A 16,947-nucleotide genomic window follows, 5' to 3' on the forward strand; every position below is an offset into this window, starting at 1 on the left:
AAACATACCCACAAGGCCACAAAGCATAACGACATAATTAAATAATAGTAAATTTTATGTGTAATTATGCCAATAGAATTTAAACATTTACATACTGTTAATTAGTAATGTGTAATTATGCGAATTGAATTTACATTTACAGAGAAAAGATCAAATAGGAAGTTAATTTTTGCTAGAAAGGATAGAAAGCCATGGAATTATGACATGTGATAACATTTAAAATAAAGAAAAATGGTATTTTAGTCAATCCAACTCCTTCTTCTTCCTTTTTCAAAACCTAGTAACTTCAAAACCCACCATTTTCAAAACCCACCATCTTCAACCATTTCTTCACTTTCTATCTCAATAATCACTACATTATAGTGCGATTTTCATCACCAATCAATGATTCAAAACCCGATCAACGTGTTCTTCAGCTTTTCTTGAAGAAAATCCAGTTTAGTTTCATAAAAAAATCTTGTTTTTTCCGGTGATTTTGGAGATAATCACTCGATTCGTTCGATTCGAGCGTTGATAAGTGTTTCTATCATTCAAATTTCGTCAGTTGATGAAGAAATCAGCTTCGATCCATGTAAGAAATTCTTTAATTTCATTTTCACGATCTGGGTTTTTTATTTAGTCATTGCGTTTTACGATCTTGGCGGGGGTCCGGGGGCGGCAGCCCCTGGCGGGGTCCAAGGGGCAGAGCCTCTGGCTGGGGTCAGCTTGGAAATTTTTTTTTTCGATTAAATTGCTGTACTAAAAATGCATCAGAAAAATTAATTTTCCAGAAATTGGCTCATCTCGAAGACAGTAATTCGTAGACAATTCAGATTGTTCACAGTGACAGTCAGTTTTATGTGTCCATTGCGTTTTAGAAATAAGAGAGTTTTATGTGGTTTATGGCTTTTGCGTTTTAGAAAAAAACACATTTTTAAGTGTTTTTAGTCATTGCGTTTTAGGTAAAAGACATTTTTTAGGTGTTTTCAGTCCATTGCGTTTTAGAATGAGTCATTGTTAAGTGTTTTCTGGCCATTGCGTTTTACAAATAAGACATTTATTTGTGTTTTTGGTGCATTGCGTTTTAGGTAAAACACCTTTTTATGTGTTTTTGGTGCATTGCGTTTTAGGTAAAACACATTTTTATGTGTTTTCTGGCCATTGCATTTTACAAATAAGTCATTTCTTTGTGTTTTTGGTGCATTGCGTTTTAGAAAAATGTCATTTTTTAGGTTTTTTTTTCATTGCGTTTTACGTAACTGGTGGTTTTTCTATTGCGTTTTACGCAACTGGGTTTTAAATTTTTTTTTTAATATAGCAATAGTATACTCGTTTTAAAGATAAAAAAACGCTCGTTTTTTTGGTGCAATTTTTATAAAAAAATAATGTCATATGAAAGAGTTATTAACGTTTAAAAAATGGGGGGGAATTGGAGGAGAGAGAAACTATTGGCTTGGATTGACTAGAATGCTCTTGAACAAACTCACGCGCCTCTTTTCTTCCTTTCAATTTCTCTGATTTAATCTTAGCCCTTGATTAACTTAATGGATGGTCAAGATCACTTCCTAGCCTTCCTAGCCAAATAAACTTCCTATTGTATCTCCACCCTACATTTACATACTATTAATTAGTAATTTTGTATGCATGAAGGTGTTATATCACATGCTTTGGGTAGTTTTCAAAAAAAAAAAAAAATTAATGCATGAAGCGGAAGTAACCTTACCTGTTTTAGTAAATCTCGAGGACGAGATTTTAAAAGGTGGGGAGGATGTAAGGACCTGCGCGAAACTGTCCTAAAACGCTCCGTAAGTAGAACCCCGGACCCCTAAAACCCTAATCCTTATGAAAAATCAAGAAATTCAATTTTATTAGTCTGTCGCGGGCCGCGTAAGTCTCAAGGAAAGCTTACGCGGGGCGCGACAGCTTGAAAGTTCTCTGGATAAGCTTTAGGCCACGTGTTAGACACGTGGCAAGCCTACACGTGACACGGTAGCCCTAGCCGTAGCTAGGGTGGCCCTCGCGGGCCGCGTAAGTTATTCTTCGAGTTTACGCCGGTCGCGTAAAACTCAAAATTCAGCTATATAACAAGCATTGCATGGCCTTTCTTCTGTGTTCGCAAAATCCTTTCAAAGATGAAACATTCTGCTCATTTTCATAGATTTCACTAGGGAAACGCTGCTACGATTACAGGGTAATAACTCGATCACTGCTACGATACAATGTCCGATCGATTGAAACCGATCTGATGGATGTTTAAGTGCTGCCCGAATTCGGGCTATACTTTGTCATTCGTCGTGAGGGTTTTGATTTCGTGAGCTTATCGTAAATGTTGTATTAAGTTACTAACCTAGTTTCGTGTGCATTGTTATTTAACTAGGTTACGAGGCTAAATCAGTAGGCAAAACTTTGTCCCGTTAAACTCGCAATGTGAGTCATTCTCTTTTTATCAAATTACTTTGTAAAACCCTAAATATTTTCCAGTTGTACTTTGCAGTGATTAAGTCTTTGCTAATCTCTAATTACTGGCAGTATGTGGGGGTTTTTGTAACATTTGTGCTTGTAATCATTGTGAACAGTTCTATTATCAATAAAACAATGTTATTTGATCCCAATGTTTGTTTGGTTGTGCTTTACATTTTTCATGTTTTGACTTTTGTTCAATTTCAAACTCTACATCGCTTTCTGGAGAGTTATACGCTAACTGGTGGTCAAACATGCTCAGTTTAATGCGACAAATACTCCGGAACATCAACATATACTCAACATACCATAAATAACCTTTACATAACTTAGAAATAATTTTTGAAGGCTTTGGTATAGCAAAAACAAGTTAATTCGCTTACAGGGACTAAACTTGACAAACTGCGAAAGTATGCCAATTTGAACTGTAACGAACATTCCGGAACATGTCCATAAGTTAAACATACCATAAATATCCTTTACATAGCTTAGAAATAGGCTTTGAGGGGTTTGGTATGCTAAAACAAACTTTTGGATCATTCAGGGACTAAAAGTGTCAAAAAGTGCACAAGTTTGCACTTTCGCGCATAACTTACGTTCTGAATATATCCGGACATCCAAAACTTTATGTAAGCATCCTAATATTATGCCTTAGTGTTTGGCATGAGAAAAATCCATTCGTCGCGTCATTTGGATCGTCTTTCGCGCTTATGCGCATTCCGTCGTAATTAAGCGAACATCGCGATCGTACAGCCAAACGAACCGACATCCAGAATATTTTTGAACATATTTCAAGTCCCCTACACTTTAACTTCATCTTAGAGCCTTGAAATGAGGTTAACGGGGCTTAAACGTGCCAAAAATGGGCCAAATCGCATGTTTCTGAAGTGCAGGGACTAAAACTGAAAATTCTGATCTGTGACCCTCAGGTGGGGCGCGTAAGGATTGCCCAAATCCTTACGCGGGGCGCGTCAGACATACAGAACAGATAAGATCAGCTAGTCAGCAAATTTCAGCTGGTTTAACCACAACCACATGTTTTAAACTTGCCCTTTCAGCTCACTAAGGGGTATTTTCAGTAACCACAAGTTTACGACAAGTGTACGCGCAAGATTCAATCACGTTTTTCAAGAAACGATCCTAACGGTTCGGGAAATACTATAAATACCCCACCCCCATTCTTGCAAAAACCCACACAATCTGATCAAGAGCTCTAAGTTGGAACCTTTGTTTCATACCTGAGCCATTTTGATCTAGATTAACATTCGGGGACCCTCCGTAAGTATTCTTTCGCTCTTTTATTCGCTTTTCGAGTCCGAAAGTCAACGTTTTGTTGACTTTCTGCATTGACCAACCTATGGTCAACCCGAAGTTCATGGAACTTCATAACGTGAGCGTGATCACGATGGTTATAGTCCGTAGTGACTATACCTACTGATTACCACGTTATCTAGGCTCAGTGACGAGTCGTAGTTTCGGCCAAAATGTGCATTCTTGCATATTTTGTAACCAAACTACTCGTGAGCATCAAAGCCGTTTGTTTTGATGCCAAACCTGTTTTCTAAACTTAGTTAAGCATGTTCTAACATGCTTAGCTCGTCACTTTTAGTTTAGTGCTTATATGGGGTCGTAAGGTAAGCGATCTAAACCATCGCTTATACTTTCGAACCCGACCCATTTGGTCGATCATTAGGATCCGACCAAACACATTAGGTGACCATAGCTATAACCTTCCAAGGTTATACCTTGTGGTCACGATGTTAGGCGTTCCAGACGCGTTCTACGCGAACGACGCGTAAGGTAGCATAAGCTACCTAAGCGGGTCGTGATGGGTCGCAAGCACCTAGGTTAAGTTTCATTTTAGTATGTAGGCTTTGTTAAACCATATTACATGAGTCCCCATACTCGTTTGGTTTACGAACCCGCATACTATCCGTTCCTCCGATTTTAGGTCCGGTATATTAACATAGCTACCTATTAGGTGCCGTTTGATATTCCGTGACCTAGCATTGTTTGGTTATTACACAAGAACTCCAAAGCAATCTCAGGTGAGTACATTGAACCCCTCTTTTACTGTTTTCCAAACTGTTTTGGGGTGAAACACATGTGCCTATCTGTTACATTCATGCTTTCCATGTTTTCACATCATATGCCTGCTATGTTGTTAGTACATTATAGTACACGATTTCATTACATTTTATGCTATGTATGCCCATTGTGTCCGTACTTAGTACATTGATTTACATTACATTTCTGTTGCATATGTTTACTCAGCATATGGACACATTGATTTACATGAACATTTCTGCTGCATATGTTTACTCAGCATATGGGCACATTGATTTACATGAACATTTCTGCTGCATATGTTTACTCAGCATATGGGCACATTGATTTACATGAACATTTCTGCTGCATATGTTTACTCAGCATATGGGCACATTGATTTACATGAACATTTTCTGCTTCGTATGTTTACTTAGCATACTTAGTACAATTGTTTACATCACATGCCTTCATTTTGTTATGACATTTGGTTTGTTTAACATGGGACAATACATTCATTAACATTGATCACGTCGTTCGTTAGTAGGTAGTGGTACCATAGGAATTGACAACTCCCGTTCCTGAAGTCCTGGGTTTGATAGGATTGTAAGGAATGACCGAATTCGATATACATAACTTAGATAAACCTTTAATTTGTTTAAGGGTTTATCGCCACAGTCTCAAGGCTTGGATGTATGCATATTTCACAATACCGCATAAATGTTAATATCAATAGAGCATGCATTTTTCCACATAACATAACGTTGATTTAAACCACGTTTTACTTCAACGACTTGTTTTGTGCATTTTACATATGGTTTAAGTTGATACATTTCGCTTACCATACATGATACATTTTGGGATACACATTACATGATTTACATTAAACATAGACATTTGACATGATTTACACAATAACACTTGGCAATTGAGTTATACAAGAACAATCTTACATAGTAGATGGTTTGGGTAAATGGTTTGAGTAACGTGGAGTATGTAATATGATGCAAACACGGTGGATATGCCGCTGGTACTTCCTATATATAAATGTTTGTATAATATTACATATCTCAGCGTTATCTAAATCATTTCAGTTTAGACATATAACATTTTATACAAATAACATACTTTTCTTAAAACATTGTCTTACAAAACAACTTATCTTATTCAACTCATTTTACTGGGTTATTCAATTAACCTTACGTTTATCTATACATATCATCTGATATTATCGTTTTTCAAATGGTTTACAAAGCGAGACAAATTACAAGGTTCATGACTGACTGTTATCAAACATTTCTTTAAAAACTCAAGTCATGAATCCCATTTTCACAAAACCAATGTATCTCACAGGCATTTTTATGCTGACGTACCTACTTTCACATGTGTTTTCAGGAGCTGTCCCATAAGATGTTGATCACGATACTAGGGCGGACCTGTGCCTTAGAGCCTAAAAATGAAGATAGGCTAGTTTAAATATGTTATGAACTTTGTATTTCTTGTTTTGGAACGATGTAGCACACTTGTTTATAAATAAAATACAACTTGTATGCCATGGTTATGAAACAATTAATTCCGTCCACAACACTCCCCGACGTTTTCCGCCGCGGTTGCATGTTATACGCGGTCGGGGTGTGACAGAAGAGTTGGTATCAGAGCCATTGGTTATAGGGAATTAGGTTATTAGTAATGCTTTGACCTAGACTATAACTTTCTAGGACCCTAACACAAGTTATCTTGTGTTTAGAGTTTAAAACATGCACATCACCTATACTTAGGTGATAACCACAACGGGAACTTCGGTTCCGAATCCGCTTTGAAAATTAATCATCTGTTCTAGGATGATTGATTACTAGGTTTTGAACCCTCTGTTATAAGGTTTTGTGTCACACCCCGACCCGCAGCGGAAATAGGTGATCGGGGCATGATCGGGTTGATCCAAAGCTTATGACTTGCTATTGCGTGTTTTAAATAATAATTTATTCATAACAAATATTTCACAAAACAATTTATTCAAATAAACAATTACAAACGCGAGACATAAATAAACTACACTAATCCGTTTCTTGTTAACTAAGGCCCATCCTATGTCCAATCTTCTCTTCGTACCTGTTCACCTGTATCATGTGTAAAAATGGTTTTTGGGTCAACAAAAGTTGGCGAGTAGATCTTTATTTGTTTTTATTTAACCTTAAAAGATTAGTTGATTTTATTTAATAAAAGTTATGTAACATGCAATATTTAATGTAATAGTGACATCAATAAGTAATTCATCAATCAATCCACATCAACAAGTAATGTAACAAGACATAATGAAACATAATCAATGAAACAAATGATGCGATTCAAGCCCCGAGAGGCGAAAAGCGATACTATGAAACAATGATGGTGATACCGAGTTCGCCCCATGGCCGTGGGGGAACCGATCAACCGATGGTGGATCCACGCGAAACAGAGAAACCGCGACACAAAGCAGTAAACACGTAATTGATAGTGATTAGTTTATATTTAGAAAATAGAGGATAATTATTTAACAAAAAAATTCATACAAACATTTAAAGTTATTATATTGACGATGGTCAGTGAATCTTTGAATAAGAAAATATAAAAATTTTTAAACAAATATTGTAAAACATCTAGATCTGTACACGATGGAAATAAGAATGAGTTAAAAAAAAAGAACTAAAGAATATTGTCTTCTCCTTTCTATTTATCAAAACCCGAACAAAACCATTACGGCTCTTGTTTTGTGTGTTTGTTTGTTTTTTTTTTTTTTTTTTTGTTCAGTTTGGGTTGAATAGTATAACAGCTCACCAAGCATTTAAATGAAAGAAAATGAAATACGAAGGTATACTGAAACGGCAGTGGACGGCCCTTGACGTGCTCTGGTGGGTTTTTCTCCGATCTCCGGCACGTCTAGGATCTCCGGCAAGTTGCGGCAGAAGTTGTCTCTTTTTTTTTTCTGAGTAATCGATGTCAAGAGAGAGTGGTCCAAAGGTTTTTATGTTTTTAAAACATTAGTGGGTAATTATAGATTTCGAAATCGAGTTCCAATTTTCTTAACTTTCCGAAATAATATGATTCATGTATGCGATCATAGAAGCGTTTACGTTCAATACGATAAAGAAGGAAACGCGGCAATGAGTTCAATCCCGATAAAGCAGCAGCGTTTTGAAAGAGATCTTAGATGTTTATGAGCTGGCTTTTGGCGACAATTTTGATAAAAAGAAAATCGTGACAGCATATATAATATACTTCTTAAATATCTTATACTTTCAATGCCTTAGGTGGTCATAGTTATGAGCCATTATCTATTTCCAAGTTTTGTACTTGGTCTATGTAATAAGAGCAAACCATCTATTAAAAGTGTAATCTTTTAATCCGATTCCCATAATCTTTTGGGCTACAAAACTAAATTTCGAACATATAATAAGTTACCCACTATGCATGTAAAGGTTGATTAAGTTAATCATAAATCTACAAACAAATAAGATTGTTATATGAATATATGCGTATATAGCTACTGTGCACTTATGTAGTAACATGGTCTTTTTAAAAGGAATTTTTGTTTAAACGTATAGGTACATTTTGTGAAACTATATAGTTTTCTATCTCTTGGTACTATTTTGCACACTCACATATTAATCGACTATATATTTGACTTATTGTTTTTTTTATATTTTAATTTATTTTGTTTTTCTATTGTTTTATTTTATTAAAAGAATTTTCACGACCTCGTTAGTTAATCAAAGTTATAATCCATATAGTTTAGCGTTCATCGTTTACAAACGGTATAAATAATAGAACTCGAAAAGTTTCAAAACGGGTCGGATTTTGGGAGCCCATTTTGTCGGATGTTGCAGTCTCCCCAACTTTTAGGAATTTCTTCCCGAAATTAAGAGGAAAGCGTAATCAGGAACTGTTTTAGTAAGAAACCCTAAGGGTTACATCAATGTAGAATCAAAGTAGGGTTTAGGTTCGTTTGTGGCGGTAACGTTCCTGGTAAAGGAATCGCTCTTTGTTGCCAGAGGTGTAGAAATGAAAACGTAATAACACGGAGACGAGTTGTAACATGACAAGGATTTACCACCGAGTTGTATTCATGATGTCTATTTTGTAATTTGCATCATGACAAGGGGTTTCGAGAAGATCAACACTTCACAATGATAAGGTTACATATGAAGTCACAAAATGAATCTTCAAACAACAGTGTCCAAACTGAGATTGACACTACTTACACAGAACATCTCATGACAATCTAACAAAGCTTTTGATCCTTTGACAAGAACACTTATATATAGGAAGTACCAGCGGCGTATCCACCATGTCCTTATCAAATTTTCATTGGCTTTGTTATCAAGTCATGATTAGTTCCATGTGACTCATCCTAAAATCTACCAAACATAACCAAACAAAACAACCAATGTTTGAGTCTCGAATCCGAAGAAAGCAAGACTAGTGATGGTGGTACCTCTTTTTGGTGTTATAAGGAAGTAGCCAGTCTATGAAAAAGTGAGACGTGACCCACTTTCCCTAAGTTATGAGATGAGATGATATGAAATGTAACGGAAAACAATTGGCGTAGCATAATATTAATTGCAACGATGGAAAATGATATGACATAATGTTAACTTGAAGCGTTAAAACTCAAATTGAAACAATGGAAACTTGAATAGTCGTAACAGGAAATGGAGTTGATAAAAAAAACTTGGAATAAAATATAATAAATAATGGAGCAGAGCCTTGAGTCTTTATGGTGAAAAAGAGCTAGTTAGGTTGCTCGTATGCACCGTTGTCGTTGACCTCAGCTGGGTTTGCCTGGTTCGCTTGGTTAACTGGGTTCGTTTGGGCTTAGGCGTTGATGATGTTAACAAATCTAGGGCAGGTGTTTCTAAAGTGGGTAGGGTCTCCACAGTTAAAGCAGGTTCGAACATATGGAAAAATTGGATAATGCAGTTACTAATAGAGTTGGATCATGTTTTGGGCATGAGGAGGAGCTTGGTCTTGAGGGGTATGACCGGTGTTACTCAAAAGGACCATAACGCCAACAATTGGCACACAGTCGGCAATGTACGGTGAGTTGATGGTGGTAGTGGCAGTTGTTGTATTGAGGGTGAGGGCCAGTGTAAGGTTTCTTGTTTGGGTAAGATGGGTTGGGTGTCACTTGGGTGATTTGGGAAGGCTTGAAGATGTACGGCTTGTTGGGATTGGATCACAATGTTAGGAATCACGATAGCCATTTGCTTGACAATTTAGGCAGCCACGTGTTTACCGGAGTTTCTAGAATCAACGCAAACGAGGTTGTGATATTTTTTTGATGGATTTGCTAGCAGATATGCGAAAAATAAAAACACATGATAAAATGAAAACTTTTGGGGTGTACAAGAAAACAATAACTCATGATAACACTTTTAAAGTGTTCTTGGGCTTTGCTCGTAATTGGGCCTTGCATGCCGCCATACTTCACCTTCGTAATCATGTGGGCCCCCATGATTACCGGGCTTTCGTATGGTTCGCATGTGTTAGCCTGGTAACGTATGCTAAAACCCGCAGAAAATCGAGAAATATAAATGTAATGTATGAAGTCGGAGGGTATCCTTGGTTGGACACGATGACAACTCAAAGTGGGGTTAGTTCACACGACGTTTGGTGTGGCATGCTTTGGCCTAATAGGTCCTTCATACTCTCATCATTAGTCCCCAGGTAGGCAAACAGGTCCGTTAATTCGGATTTATATGAATGCCAATCCTAGACAGGACGTCCCGACTACCGGTACTCGAACCCTTCCAGTTACTACATGCCCGTCACATGAACTCACTTTGATGGAATTTGAAATCAAAACATCACAAAAGTTTGAATAACACGAAAAAAATACGTATTTGGAAAATGGAGGGAAATGTTTCGAAAATTTAGTGAAATTGAGAACTTATAAATAAGGATTTTATAAGTTTCGTATGATATATTGGAGTGATAAATATGTAACACATATCTAGACTTCATGATATAATTATAATACATTAAATGTATCACGTAATTAAGTAGCAAATAAAGTGCTTGCATGGATTGTGTGTGAAATGAAAGGAATTTTAATGAGTGAACAATAGCAAATCATAAGTTAAGCATAACATAAAATCACATAAGCACAAATGTCCTAGATGACTAAAGTATAGGTTCTAAGGGTCTAATAACCTATCCTATATCTCTAAAGTCAATGGCTCTGATACCAATCTGTCACACCCCGACCCGCAGCGGAAATAGGTGATCGGGGCATCGGGTTGATCCAAAGCTTATGACTTGCTATTGCGTGTTTTAAATAATAATTTATTCATAACAAATGTTTCACCAAACAATTTATTCAAATAAACAATTACAAACGCGAGACATAAATAAACTACACTAATCCGTTTCTTGTTAACTAAGGCCCATCCTATGTCCAATCTTCTCTTTGTACCTGTTCACCTGTATCATGTGTAAAAATGGTTTTTGGGTCAACAAAAGTTGGCGAGTAGATCTTTATTTGTTTTTATTTAACCTTAAAAGATTAGTTGATTTTATTTAATAAAAGTTATGTAACATGCAATATTAAATGTAATAGTGACATCAATAAGTAATTCATCAATCAATCCACATCAACAAGTAATGTAACAAGACATAATGAAACATAATCAGTGAAACAAATGATGCGATTCAAGCCCCGAGAGGCGAAAAGCGATACTATGAAACAATGATGGTGATACCGAGTTCGCCCCATGGCCGTGGGGGAACCGGTCAACCGATGGTGGATCCACGCGAAACAGAGAAACCGCGACACAAAGCAGTAAACACGTAATACATGTATGTGAAACAGATAGCGAAACAATGCGATACCAATCATGAACACATATGACATTTAAGTTTGCATGTTGGGAAAATAATATGAAACACCTATGAACACGTGACACATGATACACCCCAAAAAGTTAAAGTGACAAAAAGGGGAAGAAGTAAGATCTACTCACAGTGGTTGCGTTTGCGATTCCTTGAAGATAACGCACGAGGTAAAATAGGGAAATCCGAAAGGATGAAACGAGTACCCTAAACGTTAAAATACCACATAACGAACTAGTTATTATTTATATTAAAATTCCTAATATTTATTGTTCACAAATTAGTTATTTAGATATTAAAAATTTACTTCATTATTAACCCTTAAAGTTATAAAAGGAATTATAATGAATTATTAATTATTTATGTTAGTATTAAATTTTAATGGTTTAACTAAGAAAGCAAAATGAAATTAAAAAAAAAAACTACTGTAAATTGTTTAGTTAAAAGGGAAAAAAAAAAGAAAAAAAAATATAAACTGTTAACCCCCCTCTTGCATTTTTGTGTCATTTGAGGGTTATATGATGTTACCATTACACATGGCCTTAACCACACAAAGACATTTAAATAACTTGATGTTTTAATATTAACGATTTGATATAACATATAGATTGATAGTGATTAGTTTATATTTAGAAAATAGAGGATAATTATTTAACAAAAAAATTCATACAAACATTTAAAGTTATTATATTGACGATGGTCAGTGAATCTTTGAATAAGAAAATATAAAAATTTTTAAACAAATATTGTAAAACATCTAGATCTGTACACGATGGAAATAAGAATGAGTTAAAAAAAAAAGAACTAAAGAATATTGTCTTCTCCTTTCTATTTATCAAAACCCGAACAAAACCATTACGGCTCTTGTTTTGTGTGTTTGTTTTTTTTTTTTTGTTTAGTTTGGGTTGAATAGTATAACAGCTCACCAAGCATTTAAATGAAATACGAAGGTATACCGAAACGGCAGGGGACGGCCCTTGACGAGCTCCAGTGGGTTTTTCTCCGATCTCCGGCACGTCTGGGATCTCCGGCAAGTTGCGGCAGAAGTTGTCTCTTTTTTTTTCTGAGTAATCGATGTCGAGAGAGAGTGGTCCAAAGGTTTTTATGTTTTTAAAACATTAGTGGGTAATTATAGATTTCGAAATCGAGTTCCAATTTTCTTAACTTTCCGAAATAATATGATTCATGTATGCGATCATAGAAGCGTCTACGTTCAATACGATAAAGAAGGAAACGCGGCAATGAGTTCAATCCCGATAAATCAGCAGCGTTTTGAAAGAGATCTTAGATGTTTATGAGCTGGCTTTTGGCGGCAATTTTGATAAAAAGAAAATCGTGACAGCATATATAATATACTTCTTAAATATCTTATACTTTCAATGCCTTAGGTGGTCATAGTTATGAGCCATTATCTATTTCCAAGTTTTGTACTTGGTCTATGTTATAAGAGCAAACCATCTATTAAAAGTGTAATCTTTTAATCCGATTCCCATAATCTTTTGGGCTACAAAACTAAATTTCGAACATATAATAAGTTACCCACTATGCATGTAAAGGTTGATTAAGTTAATCATAAATCTACAAACAAATAAGATTGTTATATGAATATATGCGTATATAGCTACTGTGCACTTATGTAGTAACATGGTCTTTTTAAAAGGAATTTTTGTTTAAACGTATAGGTACATTTTGTGAAACTATATAGTTTTCTATCTCTTGGTACTATTTTGCACACTCACATATTAATCGACTATATATTTGACTTATTGTTTTTTTTTATATTTTAATTTATTTTGTTTTTCTATTGTTTTATTTTATTAAAAGAATTTTCACGACCTCGTTAGTTAATCAAAGTTATAATCCATATAGTTTAGCGTTCATCGTTTACAAACGGTTTAAATAATAGAACTCGAAAAGTTTCAAAATGGGTCGGATTTTGGGAGCCCATTTTGTCGGATGTTACATTTTGAACCCTCTGTTATATGGTTTTGAACCTCTTTGGATTTCAAAAATCCCGTCAATGTTTTGGGTTAATAGTGTGAACACGTGCGAACTGGAAGAGTGAATGCCTGTACCCTGGGTTTTCTATCTAAGGCTAGAGTGTTCGTACAAATCCACATAATCGGACCAGTCACTCTTACCTGGGAACTCTTGGGGTGAGTGTTCACTTATAGGCGAGCATGTCTTCGCGATACACTAATTCTGACCCATTTACTTTGACTAGACATTTCATGTCGCTTGTTTGCTTTGCGATGCATAACCGCCATCTTTGCTTTTGTTGATTTTGCTTCATCTCATTCTCTTCATCCAATCATCTCACTCGTTTCATTTCATGTTTTTCACTTCTAGAATGCCTCCTCGACGCGACAACCAGATAGCTACTGCCGAGCTGGCAGAAATTATTGCGCAGCAGATGGCTGCTCAATTCCCAAATCTCTTTGCTCAATGGAACCAGGCCAACAACAACAACAATGGTACATGCAAATACAAGGATTTTAACTCGGCTAAGCCACTCAAGTTTAGTGGTTCTGAGGGAGCAACTGGGCTTCTTCAGTGGTTCGAGAGCATCGAGAACACTTTCCGTCATGTGCAGTGTCCTGACAATCGCAAGGTCGAGTTTTCTTCGAGTGTGTTTCAGAAGAGGGCTCTTACGTGGTGGAACGGGGTTATGAGAGATCAAGGTGCAGAAGTAGCTCTAGCTCAGACATGGGCTGAACTGAGAGCTCTTATGATGAGGGAGTTTTGTCCTCGTCATGAACAACGAGCGTTGGAGAAAGAATTTGATGTTTTGAAGCAACATAGTGGCAAGCACAGGGCTTATACGGATAGGTTTGAGGAGTTGAGTCTGCTTTGCCCGACTATGGTTACCCCACTCGATAAGGCTATCGAAAGGTACATCGACGGCCTGCCTGACTCGGTACAAGACATCCTTACTGGTAGCAACCCTACCACACTCAGTCAGGCGATCGAGTTATCAGCGTCGTTGATTGAGTCGCAGATTCGAAAGAATAAATTACACAGGAAGGGTGACAAGGGCAAGAAGCAGTCGGCTGACAAGGAAGATAGCAAGAAGGGTCAAAACAAGAATGAAAAGGAGTCTGGTTCATCAAAAAGGGCAAAGAAGCGTAAGGCTTCCCAAAATTTTGCTGTCACTGCCCAAGCTAACCAGGCAGCTCCTAACCAGCCTCCAGCAAAGAAGCCCTATTCAGGAAGTGCACCTTTGTGCAATCAATGCAACAGTCACCATCAGCCGCAATATCAGTGCCGTTTCTGTACTAACTGTGGGAAGTCGGGTCATCTTGCCGATGTTTGTCGGTTTGCTCAGAATCGCGCAGTTCAGAACCCTGCTCAACAAGTTGCTCAGCAACAGGGTCAGGCTGCACGACCAAACTACCCACCAGGTGCTTGTTATAACTGTGGGGATCTGACCCACTACAGAAATCAGTGTCCCAGGCTAGCCAACCAGAACCAGAATGCAAACCAGAATCAGGCACAGGCTCGAGGTCGAGTCTTCAACATGAATGCACAAGAAGCACAAGCAGACAACGAGGTGGTGAACGGTACGTTCTTTATTAATAATCAGCCAGCATCTGTTCTTTTTTATTCGGGTGCCGACATGAGTTTTTTGTCATTGTCTTTTGAGATAATGCTTCGCGTGTCTAGAACGAAACTAGGTAAACCTTTGACAGTAGAGGTTGCCAGTGGTGAACCCATTGTTCTTAATTCTGTTCTACGCAACTGCCAGTTGAACCTTAACGACCATATTTTTCCTATTGACCTCACGTCAATGCAACTTGGAAGCTTCGACGTTATTGTGGGAATGGATTGGTTATCTAAGCATCGTGCAGAGATAGTTTGTTCTGAGAAGATTGTTCGTGTGCCGCTGTCGACAGGCGAGATCCTACAGGTTCGTGGTGAGAAGCATGCCGGTGGTCTCAGACTTATGTCTTGTTTTAAAGCACGGAAGTATCTTCGGAAGAACTATGTGGCTTTCTTAGCACATGTTACAGCAGATAAAGGCAAGGGTAAGACTATTTCAGATATTCCTGTCGTTCGGGATTATTCTGAACTTTTCCCTGATGAGTTACCTGGTCTACCTCCAGCACGCCAAGTCGAGTCCGTATTGATCTCGTACCTGGCGCAAATCCCATTGCCAGAGCCCCATACCGTCTTGCACCGTCAGAGATGCAAGAATTATCTAAACAGCTTCAGGAGCTCTCCGACAAAGATTTTATCCGTCCTAGCTTTTCACCTTGGGGTGCTCCCGTTCTCTTTGTAAAGAAGAAGGATGGATCTTTTAGGATGTGTATCGATTATCGTGAGCTTAACAAGCTTACCATCAAGAATCGATATCCCCTACCTCGCATTGATGATCTCTTTGATCAATTGCAAGGTGCTTCATACTTTTCGAAGATTGATCTACGATCTGGATATCATCAGCTTCGTGTGCATGAAGAAGACATTCCCAAGACAGCGTTCCGCACTCGTTATGGACATTATGAGTTCACAGTCATGCCATTCGGATTGACTAATGCTCCTGCTGTTTTCATGGACTTGATGAATAGGGTCTGCAAGCCTTATTTAGATAAGTTCATCATCGTTTTCATTGATGACATTTTGATATATTCTAAGACACGAGCTGATCATGAACAACACCTTCGTCTTACGTTGGAACTCCTAAAGAAAGAGCAACTTTTCGCCAAATTCTCCAAGTGTGAATTCTGGCTTAAAGAGGTTCAATTCTTAGGACACATTGTCAACGAACAAGGTATTCATGTAGATCCCTCCAAGATCAGTGCGATTAAGGATTGGGATACACCTAGTACTCCTACTGAAGTTCGTTCTTTTCTTGGTCTGGCGGGCTATTACCGCCGCTTCATTGAGAACTTCTCAAAGATTGCAGTTCCTCTAACTGCTCTAACTCAGAAGAACAAGCCATTTGATTGGGGAGTCAAACAAGAGGAAGCGTTTCTGACTTTGAAACAAAAGCTTTGCGACGCGCCTGTCCTAACATTGCCTGAGGGCAATGATGATTTCGTCGTTTATTGCGATGCATCTAAATTGGGTCTTTGCTGCGTCCTGATGCAAAGAAACAAAGTCATAGCATACGCATCAAGACAGTTGAAGATACATGAGAAGAACTACACCACTCATGATCTTGAGTTGGGTGCAGTTGTCTTCGCTCTTAAGATTTGGAGACACTACTTGTACGGTACAAAATGTGTGGTTTTCACTGACCACAAGAGTCTTCAACACATCTTCAATCAGAAAGAACTCAACATGAGACAACGACGTTGGGTTGAACTTCTTAACGACTACGACTGCGAGATTCGCTACCATCCTGGTAAGGCGAATGTCGTAGCCGATGCTTTGAGTCGCAAGGAACGTACTAAGCTTCATTGTGTATGTGTCCAATCTGTTATTCAAACCGATATCCAAGCCCGTATTTCTCAGGCTCAACAAGCTTGTGTTTCACAAGGTTTGATGGATAAGGAATTTCCTTATCACATAACGCCTGCTCTTGAACTGAAGGACAATGGATCATATTACTTCATGGACCGTTTGTGGGTCCCAAGCCAAGATAATCTTCGTACC

This window comes from Helianthus annuus, chromosome 9, assembly GCF_002127325.2.
Source record: "Helianthus annuus cultivar XRQ/B chromosome 9, HanXRQr2.0-SUNRISE, whole genome shotgun sequence".
Classification (NCBI taxonomy): Eukaryota; Viridiplantae; Streptophyta; class Magnoliopsida; order Asterales; family Asteraceae; genus Helianthus; species Helianthus annuus.